Source organism: Topomyia yanbarensis, chromosome 2 (genome assembly GCF_030247195.1).
Source record: "Topomyia yanbarensis strain Yona2022 chromosome 2, ASM3024719v1, whole genome shotgun sequence".
Lineage (NCBI taxonomy): Eukaryota > Metazoa > Arthropoda > Insecta > Diptera > Culicidae > Topomyia > Topomyia yanbarensis.
In genome coordinates this window covers 292,054,251-292,069,537 of record NC_080671.1, presented here as the reverse complement: position 1 = coordinate 292,069,537, position 15,287 = coordinate 292,054,251, and the positions used below count along the sequence as shown (strand labels likewise).

The following is a 15,287-nucleotide window of genomic DNA, read 5'->3' as shown; positions in this document are numbered from 1 at the left end:
ATGGAGAGACTTGACCAGGTTTTCAGGTAAACCTGCACAAATCTCTAAAAAAAAGTTTTCAATCCTCCCAAAGTCATTGAGATATAATGTATAAAGGTATTACTCGTGTTCATAATTTTTTGAGAAATTTTTAACTTACTTTTTCAAAAGTTATAAAAGTTTTTCTGAGATCGTTTTTTTTTGTAAAGTCTCCCCACCGTGGGGAGACTTGACCAAGGCCTGGGGAGACTTGACCAAGAGAATTTTGAAAAATCAGAACAAAAAATAATGACAAATAATACTGTAATCCTTTTTTTCCACATTGTCGAGGCCATTAGGTAGCAGTAAAAAATATAAAAAGGGTTGCATTTCATAAATTTCGATTGTGTTTAATGCATTTCCTTTTAAGGATTAACTGTACTACTTACATTGCATATTAACACGTCACGAAATCAGCCATATTACTACTAACTTTGTTTACTAGTACAAAATGATATAGACTGATGTTTGATGTGAGATTTTTTTGTGGCGTGATTAACACTAACAGTAGGTACGACAGAATAGTAAATATCAGAAATTTTTTATCTTTCTTCGGCTTATTGCCACTTGGTCATGTCTCCCCATAAAATCTTGGTCAAGTTTCCCCAACATAACAATTTCGTTCCATCTCGTGCAAATTTTAGTAATAACTATTTCAATGTTCCGATTTATGTAAAATCATTGATACAAAATTACATCATTTAACGCAAATTTATTAAATACGGAATCTTTTCTATAAGGAAAGCATTTTTCATTCCAAACTTTTAAAATTACCTTGATGGACCGAAACTAGTATAAAAATATTTTTGATATTTTTTTAAGAACCTAATAGAACACGTCATAGCCAATAATAGAATTCTGCGCTTGGTCAAGTCTCTCCATGTTCCCCTAATTTAAAAATTGTTTTGACCACGAAAGAATGATTTCCGTGCTACAGATGGCTGCATTTTATATATTTTTATAGCACGGTAAAGTTAAAATTTTGAACTTAAAGATGCATAATTTCTAGAAAACCTCGATATATGCAGATTAAGATGAATTCGTTTTACAAAGTCTCGTAGGAAAACATTGAGTATCCACTTCATCCCAAATCGTGTCTTTAATGTCGCTACATGCAGAATATTGATATAGGACTTAGCGCCCTGATCGCCAATTTTCATTTCATTATGTATATGCTTTGTGATGTCCTGAGAGAAAAAAAAACACATCGACATAGAGAGAGAATAATGCAGGCAAATATAAAGCTAGGTACATCGAGATAGGGAGATATCGAGATAGAGAAAATATCGACATAGAGGAATTTTTATACGTGCGATCTGAAGGGACCCACGAAATAATCGAGATAGAGAAAGATATCGACATAGAGAATATCGACATAGAGAGAGTTAACTGTATAACTTTCAGCATTGCTCGGGCGAGCTCATTCTCTGTTCGATCTTCGAACGTCGAAGTGAAACGATAGCAGTATTTAAATTATGCAATGCGCTGTGCACTGCTTTGCACACCACGTTTGGAGAGTACGGTACTCAGTGTGAGTGCTACTTGAGAGCATGCCGTTGCGATGAATCTAGTACCACGTTGCTTTTTTCTACACTAGAGTTTTTAATTTTCAACAAAAGATAAATCGACGGTTGTCAAGTTTGGAAAACCGATTGTTTTGAGCTGCGTGGAACACCTTAATACTCGGTGTATTTACAACGCCCACTCTCTTGCCCACGTTCCCCATAAAAGATTAAAATCTTGGCTAACTAACTACTCAGATACTGAACTTCCTCGTTCAAAGTCAATCACACAACTGACGCGCTTTGTTCAGCTCATTTCTTTCTAGCTATCTCCAATCTATTCTGTACTCTCATACAATTTCATTTCTATTTTCGCTCTCCTGAATCTCTACCTTTCATTTGATTCACATTTATATTTTCTATCGCACTCTGTCTCAATCCCTACATCCTTCGCTACCTCTACTCTAGTTTTGAACAAGCGAACCAGATCCTCGAATTCAATTTAGTTCTTTGATACGACCAGACACATACCTAAGGTACAAAATGCACTGAGTGCGCATCTAAGCTTTCTACTCATAGCGCTCTACAAATGATTTTAGCATGTTAAAATCCGTACCCATAAGTATTTTTCTGTAAAAATCCTACTGTACTTTACATTCCTTTTTAATCACACCTCATATATGAAATTCAATCTTTCATTTTTTCTTTAGGAAAACACTTCCCTACCGAAACCTCATGCATCCTGACGTGGTAGCGATAGCGAGATCATGTTTTCTCGCTTCGTCCGCACAACACCTGTGCCCAGAAATACTGAACCCATGCCAACGGCCTCTTGGGATGCGGAGACATCGACGAAATCGTGTGTTCAGTGAACCGTTGCCAAAACACAAGTCTTGGTAAAATAAAATGACGATAGCAACTTTATTCCTTCTTTATATCGCACACGACTTGTGTGAAAGAAACGGATACAATGTCAGCATGTCTGTCCAGAGAGGCAACCTGAATTCAATTTCGCTATACTATACAAGCAAAGGCAGACCCATCATCTCTGAAAATACATCCCGAGTGCAGTGATGGCATTTCACCCTAGTGATGCACTGGCGCGTAAGTGTGATGCCTACACAGAGGATACAATGATCACACACCACAGAAAAAAGCAGAACGCTCTTTCTTTCGGAGCTGTATAGACCGATTTCAAGTGTGCGCTGGTGTTGAGGTAGTTGGGTGCGAGATAACCGTGCTCTCTTGCTCTTTAAATTCTCTGTGGCGCGCTCAGATAAAGTCACCACCGCGCGCGCCCCCGTGTCGCTGTGGTGTATTCACTGGCGTGGTTTCACTGGCGTGTATTCACTGGCGTGTGATCTTTGGTTTGTTTTCGTCTTACAAGCGACATTGCGAGTGAGATTGATTTGATTTGCACAGGTTGTTGCGTTGTATTGTGTGGATGGTGGTGGTTTATTTCAAGCTTATATTATTTTCTACTGAAGATTTCATACAAGTTGCTTGGTAAATCGAACGAGTTTATAAAATATTGTTACACTACCTGCAAAACTAAAAGTACTCGGTCCTCGGAGCAAATTGGGAAAACTTTTTACGTATCATCGTTTAGAGAGTTTTATAATGACCAGAGGCACCTGATATGCAAACTCGTGTTATAAGTATTAATAGTTTTATTATAACTTAATCCTACAAGTTTAAACGAAATCTTAGATTTCGTCGACAGGCTTGACATATTCAGTAAAATTAGGTATACGATAATTAATTTACATACAACATCACAATTACACCGTTATGCATTTGTTTATTTGTCTATTATTTTGCGTGGAAATCGTTTAAACAGCAGGCGAAAGCGAATGTTTCAAGAGCATGGGAGCTAGGACCGGGATTCTGCGCGTCAATGAGCGAAATAAATTGGCTCAGTTTCGGGGTCAAGAAAAAAGGCCACTAGTGTTCACGCTTATTTTAAATGAACAATGAATCTTGTGTTCCATAAAAGTATGTTATAAATGGGTCAGCAGCAACAATGTTTATTATACGTATTCTAGATTTTTGCGTCAGTTAGTATTTTAGACCGTAATTATAATGCACGGATTCATTGCACGTAATATCAACAGCAAAACAAAATATTAGGTATCTGGTAGTATCTTTCGGAATCTCTGTCAATCTCTATGAAATTTTCGTATTTTCAAGTAACAAGTAAGGTGTTTCCTCAAGTTTAAACAAGCGATTTTTGTGTGATAAATTATTCCTCATTATAACTTTCTTGAATGAGGTGTTTTATCAAAAAGGTAGTGTTGGGAAAATATCAAAATATCAATGCTCACAACAGAATCTTTTCATCGCCGATTTTCTAATAAAAAGTTCACTGATATAAAATATCGCTACGGAAAAAATCGTCAGTGAACTTCAAGAGTGCCGATGTTTGGGAACATTATTCGGTTCAAGAAAATATCGGAAGAAGAAAAGATCGCTTGCGAACTTTTATATCAACGAATATATAGAAAAAAATTCGCCTTATGAAAACATCTTGCACGATCTTCGAACAGGGGATTTCCGAGGGATTTTCAAAGATTCCAAAAACCTGTAGATTAACATGATATAAAAAACTACGTTCTATAATATTACGGCGATAGCTCAATAGGATAAAGCGTCAGGCTACTTTAGTGTCAACGAAGCTTTCTTCAGAAGCCATCGTATAAAAAAAAATTCATCAATCGACAGAATTAAAATGGGAAAGAATTAAAATGGTGCTTGAATGGTATGTTGTCAAAATATATACATGGAAAAAAGCAGATTCTGGTATGGTGGCCGGTTCTTAACAACCCGTTGTTTGTATGACCGACTATGAAAGTTATATATAGTTGAGCTAATGTATCTATAGTTGCATGTTCCATAGGAGCCGTAATTAGCAATGGCTATATTAATGATACATGGTAGTGGTAACGGTACAAGAAGTTTCACATACATAAATTGGTTAATAAACAATCTTAACATTTTTTATCATTTTTGGGATTAAACGTTTAATATATTGACATCGCCCATAGAACTTTTCATCGATTTTTTAGCAGAATTTTCACTCAAATATTCTAGTTCTTTGCACACATACCAAAGATACGTTGAACGATTTCCCATATTTGCAATTAAAATTCTAGGGCAGTTCATAAGACACGTAGAACAACTTTCAACATTCTGCTTTTATTGCACTATATTATTAGTCTAACTAATGCTATCGTTGTAATGCAGTACAAGTGTAGATTTTCAAAAATTTTATATTAGAATTAGAACGAAATATTTTTTTGTATCTCTACGTCGCTCGAGAATAGCCACAAAAGCGTAAAATATTTGGCTTTTACTGACCCAAGCATGACTAAAATGCGACTTACAGCTTAAGTGCGGAACTATTAAACTAATATGTATTTACTTTGTTAGCATTACTAGAGCATTCGAAATTGATAAATTTTGAGAAGAATATGGAATATGTTGAGGATAATTAGTATTGTCTGATATAATATTACTAAATATCCATAAAAACTTATTTCATCAGGAATCAAATCCTATATTTCTGCTTATCATAAAATTTTAATCACCTAATTGGACTAAGAATAAATATCACGGAAGTGTACTCGATTCGAAGTGTATGTATGAATACTTACAGGTGAATTGATTAATATATGTATAGAATACGAAGTTTACGTTAATTTTTGGGATAAACGTAGATCGTATTCCTTTTTCGGATCGAAATGAAAACAAAAGCACATCCTCATGTCACGAAATCAACTATAGGTTCAAGGTTTACACAAGAAGATTTTTATTCGGTGGGGTCATAAACATCCTCTGATACATAAACTAAATATTATAAGTTTTACAAATTATAAAATCACGGCAAACAGATAAACGTTCTTTGGAACAATTTAGTATGTACTGCAAAGACGGTGGATTTGCCATTTTGAACTTCTTTGCTATACTCGTACCCGAACATGTTAGGTTTCAATTTTAATTCTCTCTCTTATTATACCATCGCATGGAAATTCGAGAGAAAACCAGCTAATTTAATTAAATGATGGCACAGAAGAAAAATGCCGTCAAATGATTCCAGAACTAATTATTGAGGGGTTACACTACTATAGAGCACGAAAAATAGGCATATTTCGGGAATTTATCTTGACGCAATAATGAGATGAATCGAGATCTTGTTTAACTTTCCGGCAGTGCACGCTGCTCTGAAAATCTAGCGAACCCGTCTTAAAGCATCAGCGGCTGCTCGTTCAGTGGGCCATAAGCGCGACTTCCAGAGGGTTAATGAGATATATAACATTACTTTATTGCAAAAAAATGATTTATTCGAGTAATTTCGTCACAAGATGGCGGCTGTGCAGCACTTTCCCGTCGGGGATTTTTTTTTGGAAAGGGTCCACGGCCGGAGCTCCATGTCCCGTAATTTTTGATCCAGAGCCAAAAACCAAAGCTTTTTAAACTTCTTAGAACGACAGCAAACAGCATACGTAAGATTTTTTCTATGTCTTGATTTTTCGCGAAATGGTGCATTTTTAGTCGAAAAACGCTAAAAATGTGTTAAAAGTGTCGATTTTTAAAATTTGCATATTAAGAAATTATACAATGAAAAAATTAAATCCCACGTACATCGCTGGAGAAAGTAATCTTGAACATGCTGTAAAAATTTTAGGCTGATCAAAAATCATTTGTTCGAGTTACATTTCCGGCCAGATTAAAAAAAATTATTTCGAGAAAAACACGGTTAACGTTTTCAGTATACTCGAGGTATACATAAGAGGCGTTGCGAAAAAACTTGAATATTTATTTAATGTTTTCGCGATTCATTTTTTGGAATATCATTTTCAGCATCCTAAAGCACCAGTAAACAAAATTCAACTAATAAATAAAAATTAAATGCTTTAAAAAATCTACAGTGCTGTTACCCCTTGAAAGCAATGTACCGGTCAAATAGAAGCGCTTCTAAATTGGCACGTCATTATTTTTAATAACGCGCTACAGAAAAAAACGCTTTTAATCCACCTAACAGTGTGATGAGACATTTCTTATAACTCTTATCACTCGCTTCGGATATTATATCGTTTGAGAACATTTAGAACTTGATGCTTCGCGATGTTTTTGATAACACATACTACATGGGATAGTGGCAGGACTCAGAGAATCGCTCAAATCAGCATAGGACAACATCAGTGCTAGAAATCTCAAACCAAATCAATAGGAAAGCGAAAAAATGGCCCATAAAATAGACATACCATCGAATTATTGTTAATGCTCTGTTAATAAAATATCTATATTGTGGTGGGAAACTGAATTTTCCTAAAGGGATTATTTATTAATCATTCGCATGTATGTAAAAAGCCTTATGTTTACATTTGTGAGTATCGCCCTTTTCACAAAAAAGCGTTGAAATGAAATCGCAGCTCCTGATATCACGCTATCTCTGAAGTGCATGCGTGCATAGTTCCAAATTTTACTTCGACATCGACTTTTTCTAAAGGTGACTTCCCAGTAGTATCCTTGATTTGAATTATTATCGTTAATCCTAATGCCAACGAACAAATAAAAACCTCTCGAAAACGAACCGTTTGGGGAAATCATCATCATTACTGGAATTTTCATTTTCACGAAACTTTTCGATAGCCTTCCGTCACTTGCGTTAATGCACTGGGTGCACAGTGCTCCGAAAATCTAGCGAAATCGTCTTAGGGCACCAGCGGGTCTAATTCAGAGCTATCTGCGCGGCGAGTTAAATCTGTAAAGAACACTAAAAATTAATTTCTATTATTAATTTTCAGTTCAGCAATTCGAGAGATCGTGCTCACCGCAAGCCATGAAAAATAGACTACGTTGTGAAGCGATGGTCACTATTTATTAAAAAATCACGGTTAAATAAAAAATTAAAGTATTAAAAAATTTCAAATAGTTTATAATTTTCACAAACTTATTAGGAAAAATTGTTTAATAAGCTTTCGTAATATTGTGTAGGAAAAAAGCTGAAAATTTCAGTATTTTCTCTATCTGCAACATACAAACCCTTAAGTATTCCAATTAATTGGTATACGAATTGGAATAGGTTCGCCAAATTTTGGAAGAAGTCTATAAAATAACCCCTTGAAAGCTACCTAAAAATTGTTGTAGTTCGATGCAATAAAAAAATCATATTTGGCAATTCATATTTGGCTGATAAAATTGGGGTGTCAATGTATTATAATAGATTTTCAGCATTCGAAGAAGTTTCTTGTGAACGAGTGTAGAACGACTTTGTTTCTACTTACTTGAAGTCAGCGGCGTAGCCAGAAATTCGGTTTGGTGAAAATCGATCTTACTGTCCAAACGGCATAATTCCGAAACCATAATTTTTAAAGTTTTAAAATTATGCAGAATTATTTTCCAGAAAATAGTAACAAGGTTCGTGTCTTTAGAGAACTTGTTGAGACTTTATTGTTGTCATGAATATTAACCTGAGAAAATTCACCATAAATACTTCTTGGACGATATACCGTCAAAATTATTTTATCAAATGATGCGCTGTTTAACGTTTGTAAAACTCATTGAAGATACTAAACTTCCGAAATTGACGGTTTCAAAATGATGCTATCTTGACCTTAAATTACTGTTTTTAAACATTTGAATTATACTTATAATTGGTCATACAACAAAAATCAAATGCTCATCAAAATTGATCAGAACCTGCTAGAGTCGAATGGAAATCGTCATTTTTCATAAATTTCTCTCTACATTCGGAAAGTGTTATCCTCGTTATTAATCATATTACGTTTTCGTCTCAACTCGACGCATTCCCAAAATAAAAACCTGTTTTAATCCACCTAGTGGTGCAATTGTGCTTTTCTCATTTGTCCAAACTACGATTCCATGGCTGGTTATGTTCAATACAATGGTGGAAATGAATATTACATGTTCAGTACGATTTGCACATACATACAATGGATCGACAGCCACGATCTTGAGATACTATGTGATACTGAAACATCGCTTGAAACCAGCGGCGGATCATGGAGAAAGATCCGGGAGGTCCAGGTCCTGCCGAAAATTTTCAACTTGTTAAGAAATTTTAAACTAGTTTTCATTTTAAAGTAGCAACCCCTCACTGCATACTCCCTCCGGGCTGGTATGATTGACGATTTTTAGAGTAATTGCATAACTTTTCTATATGAGAAAGGCAAAACTGTACTAAAGTCCTAAAGTCTAAAGTCCATTTTTGCCAAACTTCTCAATGTTTCATGAATTTTAAAGGCTTTTGGAATCAAAAATACAAATTTGATTTGAAAATTTTTCATTTCAGTTTATATGGGAATTTGCTATGTGATTGCACTTTTCAACTCGTAACTCCGGAACCGGAAGTCCAATCAATAAAAAAATCAATAGCAGCCGATGGGAAGGTTGTACCTTTCATTTGAGACTAACTTTGTGCAAATCGGTCCAGCCATCTCTGAGAAACAGAGGTCACATTTTTTTCCACATACACACATACATACACACACAGACATTTTCCGATCTCGACGAACTCAGTCGATTGGCAAATGACACTCGGCCCTCCGGGACGGGATTGGATTGACGAATTTTAGAGTGAATGAGAAAGGCAAAAACATTTTTAGAAAATGTTGAAAGTTATGCATTTTTTTGGTGAGCAGTACTATGTTTCATTAAATCAATTTTAACTTCGCTTCCTATTAAATAAAGACCCTTATTATAGTACATCTCTACAAAAACGAGCTCAATTTGAAAATTAATCTGAGGATTATGATTGATTACAGAACTCTGGAATTTTCTATTGGAATGTTTTCAGGCAGGAATTTGATATTGATGCTATTAGACAACTGTGAAATCAAGACCAATAGATCAGTTACATATCAGGACCCCATTCCGATAATTTATCGAAAGTCCTCATGATGTTTGCAACAACAGGTTATCAATCTACGGATCAGATAATTGTTATTGTAATATTGAATTAAATCAGTCAGCATCAATAAATTTTCAACTTCAATCCAATTTTTTTTTGTTGGGTGTGGTGGGGGGGGGGGGTGTTGTATGGTGGTAAACCCCAAAACTTTCTCTTGGCTATGCCGTTGCTTGTAGCTATTTATTTCGCTTTTTATTTTCCGATATTTTTCAGATCGATCCGATGGTTATAAGTTAGAAAAATTGCAGTCAGAAGGTTCGTACAAATGAACATTTTTGCACTGATAAGTTATCAAGTTCCTTCCAGACAACTTGGAAGTGTTCGGTGATTATTTCTAGCGGTTGTAGATAGAAAAATGAAATACAAAATTTGTTTTATTGAAATAATGTTTGGCTTAGTTCAATGGATTATTACTATATTGAACAATAAATAGGCGACAAAGAGTAATCCACAAACAACAGGCCATAACTTTCAAAGTATTCAAAATAGATATTTGAAGTCTTCAGTAAAGTTATTCGCAAAAGTAAGAGCTACAAATTTGCTGAAGACATCATTTCGATATAATCACTTCCAAGAAAATTTGTGAAAATATCTCACTCATAGGGGGGTTAATCAGCAAAAGCACAATACCAAAAGAAAGGGCATATTGCCTTCATTAAATTCTCCGAAGATACTATTGACCTAAAATAAGCCGTTTTGGCGTTAATAATAGATTACATGTTTTTGGTCATATTTCTGGCAATGGGAAATGATAAAAATCTTTCGCCCGCATTTTATGTTAAATATCTCTTTTGATAATAGTTCGATTTCAACAATCTATAGCTTTTTCTAAAGGTATTCGTTAAAGCTGTCAAAAAACATATAAAGTGTTAATCTATATTGTCAATTTCGGCAGATAATTAAAAAAAACTGCAAAAAACGCCATTTTTACGCATTCAAATATTCATATCTTGGAAACAAAACATCAGAATCAAAAACAAATTAATAGCGTTCATACTGTTTTTTAGTTCTTTCATTTAAAATTGGTTTGGATAAGATCGGTTCAGCCATTGCTGAGAAACTCGAATGAGAATTTGTCCGTTACATACACACACACACACAGGCATTGTCTCAAATCGTCGAGCTGAGTCGATTGGTTTATAAGACTCGGCCCTCCAGGCCTCGGAAAAAATCTTGAAAGTTTGAGCGAATTCTATACATTTCTTTTATAAGAAATGTAAAAAACAAGTAACAATGTGAATTCTCGTGAACGTTATCTTGTTTTATGTGGACTTTATCTCGGAAAAGTTGGACATCGGATAAGCCTCTTCTCGCGTGAGTGAGAGAGAATTACAATGCCTGCGTATGATAATAATCGAAAACGTGTGTAATACCAGGACATTACTTGTAATGGATCACTTTACTTTTTGGCGTCGCCAAATTCGCAATCAAACTAAGTTAACTTACCATTGAGTTATTCAGTCGAACAAAAAATAGGCCGTACCTAATGTGGATGTACAAATCCCGTCTTACATCTGTTATACGATTAATCTGATACTACAGATCATTATAAAACTTTGTTTATACCAGCCGATACATTGATACGTAAAACGTTTTCCTTGTTTGCCCCTAGGCTCGAATACTTCAGGTTTCCCACGGTAGTGTAACAACACTCTATAAACTCGCAAGCTTTACCAAGCAACTATGAAATCTTCAGTAGAAAATCATATAAGCTTGAAATAAGCCACCGACATCCACACAATACAACGCAACAACATTGATTTGTGTAAATTAAATCAATCTCACTCGCAATGTCGCTTGTAAGACGAAAACAAACCAAAGATCACACGCCAGTGAATACACGCCAGTGAAACCACGCCAGTGAATACACCACAGCGACTCTGGGGCGCGCGCTGTGGCGAATTTATCTGAGCGCGCCACAGAGAATTTCAAGAGCTCTTCTCCACACTCTAGCTCGTTCCAGTGTTGGGTGTATGAAAATTTACCTCTGCCATCAACGTGCGCTTACACATATCAAATACGGTGGTGTATATGAACGAAAGAGAAGCGCTCTCGTTTTGCTTGCCAGAGTGTGGGGAGTAATTTCAATTTCTCTTTACTGCACAGGGATCATCCATAAATGACGTAGCATTAAATGGGGGAGGGGGGTGTTTTGTATTTTGTGATGATGTGTGACGACAGAAGGGTAGGGGGTTTTGTCATGCTACGTAGCTTTTTAAAGGGGAATAACTATCATCGTTTTTTAGTTTTTTTTTAATTTTGCGGGGACAAGCAGGGGGGTAGAGTTACCGTCAAGCTACGTAATTACCAGGGGGGTATTTAGAAGCTTGTGACGAAATGCTACGATGGGGGAGGGGGGTGTTAAAAATCGCTCAAAAAATGCTACGTCATTTATGGATGGTCCCACAGAGGATAGGGACATCACTGCCCGAGTGTTCAATCAAACCGGTGGCCCAAGGGAGTACCGTCGGAACATGAGCTGGCGATCTCGAGTTAATTTTCTATCCTTCTTCGGCACACTCAAAAACCATGCTTACATGTCCAACCGAATTAAGTCTCGTGCTACTAACAGGCAATTGGAACTATGGAGACATCTCTTATTTTTCGCGTTCTTAAAACGTACACCCCATGTGTTCAATTGAACCAGTACAAAAGCCCAAGCAAACACCCGAGAAAACACCATCATACAATAAAATGGCATAGCGAAGTCAGATTCATTTTTTCGCACCACGTGTGAAAACCAACCGAAACCATGCCAACATGCCTGCCTGGAGAGCCAACCCGAAGTCAATCTCGCAACGTGAATTCCATCTCTCACTTTTTCCGCTCCAAGAACACTACACTCGTGTGTTCAATCAAACCGATGCCGAAACTCAAGCGAGTACCTTCGCAAAGTGAAATGTCGATTGTGAGGTCATTTTCTTTCCTTGTTCAGCACCTTATGTAGGTGAAGAAGTAAAAATGCTTGGCCACAATGACTAACCGAAGTTAAAATGGCGATACTGAGAGATAGTGCGAATTCCATGTGTTTTTTTTTTGCTCTGAGAACATAGCACCAGCTTGATCAATGTCGATCCGGTGGCGAACATTTCGGAAACCCAAACAGCACTTTCGCAAAATGAAATGGCGACAGGGAGTTCATTTTTTTTTCTTCCTCCGCGCGCCTTAAGTGGGATAAAAAACCGCAACCATACCAACATGCTTGCCCGAAGAGACAACTCGAATTCCATCAGGTGATAATGAGAGTCAGCACAAGTTCCACATTTCAGTTCTTTCGCTCCGAAAACCGATACCTGCGTGTTCAATCGAACCGGTGTCGAAACTCCAGCGAGTGCCTTCGCATGACACGGTGGTAGCGAGTTAATTTGCCTTCGTTTCATCGTACCATATATGAAAATACAGAAGGCAAGCCAACAATCTTGGTCCCGTATATAAACTGAAACTAACCTGACGATGCTGAGAAGCTTTGCAAATTTCATCTCTCATTTTCTCGCTCAAGGTAGTCATCTCTCACTTTCCTGTATTTGTGTGTGAGGCAGTCGACACCATGCCAACCTACCGATTTGCGATTTTTTTTAGAACTTTGGGTGAAGCGAATTGATCAAAACTTTTGTGTATTATAATGTATCATTTCAATAACAAATATCGACAAACGACTCGGCGACGAAGATCTTTGTAGAACATCTCTGGAACAAACACGCTTTGCGGTGTTAACTTCCATTTAAAAACTACTCAACCGATTTCTTTCAAATATTGTATACACATTCTACGTAAAAAATAGCTAACCCCTACGTTGAGTTTTTGAGATAATTTTTCGATCAAGAAGGTTTTACATTTCTTATAAAAGAAATGTATAGAATTCGCTCAAACTTTCAAAATTTTTTCCGAGGCCCGGAGGGCCGAGTCTTATATACCATAAACCGGGGTGACATTGATCACTTTTCGAAGTAATCATTACATATTTCTAGACGCAGTACATTTTTTTCAAGTTTAATTTTTTTAAACCATGTACTGATGTATGGAGAACAATATTGGATGGTTTTACTTAAAATTGTCCGCTTACAGCTATTTTTCCAAAAATGATTTCAGGTTGAAGTCCGTTTTCGTGTTCCGGGGTGACTTTGATAACCTTCATGTTCACCCACATCAAGTTATCGTTGTCAATGTTTTTCATTGAAATGTTTGTTTAAACTGATTCTGGTAAGATATTCATTGTTAAATAGATGTTAATTGGTATTATACAAAGAATTTCAATGTACTGTAAAATTCGAGTAACCAAAATTAGTATAATTCGTGTCCAACTATAATAAAAGATTCTGAACCTTTGAAACTGTTAAAATTGTTTTATTTCAGTGCTTTATCGATGAACAAAAAGTTTTATCCATTCTAACACGTTGGAATATTGAACTATGAAAAAATGTTTGAATAATTTGAAATAATTGCCAACTAGTTTTACAAAAAATGTCTTTAAAATAAACAAACTCTTAAAACTAAAGTTGGTACATCCCAATCTAAAGGAAAATAAAAACTCGCTTGTAATTTATTACTTTTGCTCCAATCTGAGATTTATTTGTTTCATAAAAAACAGACACTTTACGCAGCTTCGTAAAAATAAGGTAAAGTCAAATTTCGGATTTCTGTAGTTTTTGTACCCAAAAACCAAACAATATACTCAAAAAGTAGAACAAGTCAGTATTTTATAAGTTTAGAGTAAAAATCAGTTCAAATTAAAATGATTCGGTAGATTATTCTGGTTTAATAAGCGATCTAGGAAAAAAGTTTCGAGTGATCAAAGTCACCCCGCTAATCAAAGTCACCCCGGTTTACGGTATCAATCGACTCAGCTCGACGATTTGGGACAATGTCTGTGTGTGTCTGTGTGTGTATGTAACGGACAAACTCTCATTCGTGTTTCTCAGCAATGGCTGAACCGATCTTATCCAAACCAATTTTAAATGAAACATCAAACAGTAAGAACGCTATTAATTTGTTTTTGATTCCAAGTTTCCAAGATATGGCGTTTTTGCAGTTTTTTTTTAAATTATCTGCCGAAATTGACAACAAAGATTTACAATTTATATATTTTTGGGCAGCTTATACGAATACCTTTCGAACAAGCTATAGCTTGTTGAAATCGGACTATTATCAAAAGAGATATTTAACATTAAATGCGGACGAAAGATTTTTATCATTTCCATTGCCAGAAATATGACCAAAAACATGTAATCTATTATTAACGCCAAAACGGCTTATTTTAGGTCTATAGTATCTCCGGAGAATTTAATGGAGGCAATATGCACTTTCTTTTGGTATTATGCTTTTGCTGATTAATCCTCCTATGAGGTAGATATTTTCACAAATTTTCTTGGAAGTGATTATATCGAAATGATGCCTTCAGCAAATGTGTAGCTCATACTTTTGCGAATAACTTTACTGAAAATTTCAAATATCTGTTTTGAATACTTTAAAAGTTATGGCTTGTTGTTTGTGGATTACTCTTTGTCGCCTATTTTTTGTTCAATATAGTAATAATCCATTGAAATAAGCCAAACATTATTACGATAAAACGAATTTTGTGTTTCATTTTTCTATCTACAACCGCTAGAAATAATCACTGAACACTTCCAAGTTGTCTGGAAGGAACTTGATAACTTATCAGTGCAAAAATGTTCATTTGTGCGAACCTTCTGACTGCAATCACTCTAAAAATCGTCAATCATACCGGCCCGGAGAGAGTATGCAGTGAGGGGTTGCTACTTTAAAATTAAAACTAGTTTAAAATTTCTTAACAAGTTGAAAATTTTCGGCAGGACCCGGACCTCCCAGATCTTTCT

The 15,287-nt window shown here is 35.8% G+C and overlaps 1 protein-coding gene across 1 annotated transcript in view; it reads right to left on the bottom strand.

Annotated features, from left to right (window-relative positions):
- The window catches only part of LOC131683273 (uncharacterized), a 625,702-nt gene that overhangs the window by 487,042 nt on the left and 123,373 nt on the right, over positions 1 to 15,287 (bottom strand). The gene's annotated exons all lie outside the window — the stretch shown is intronic.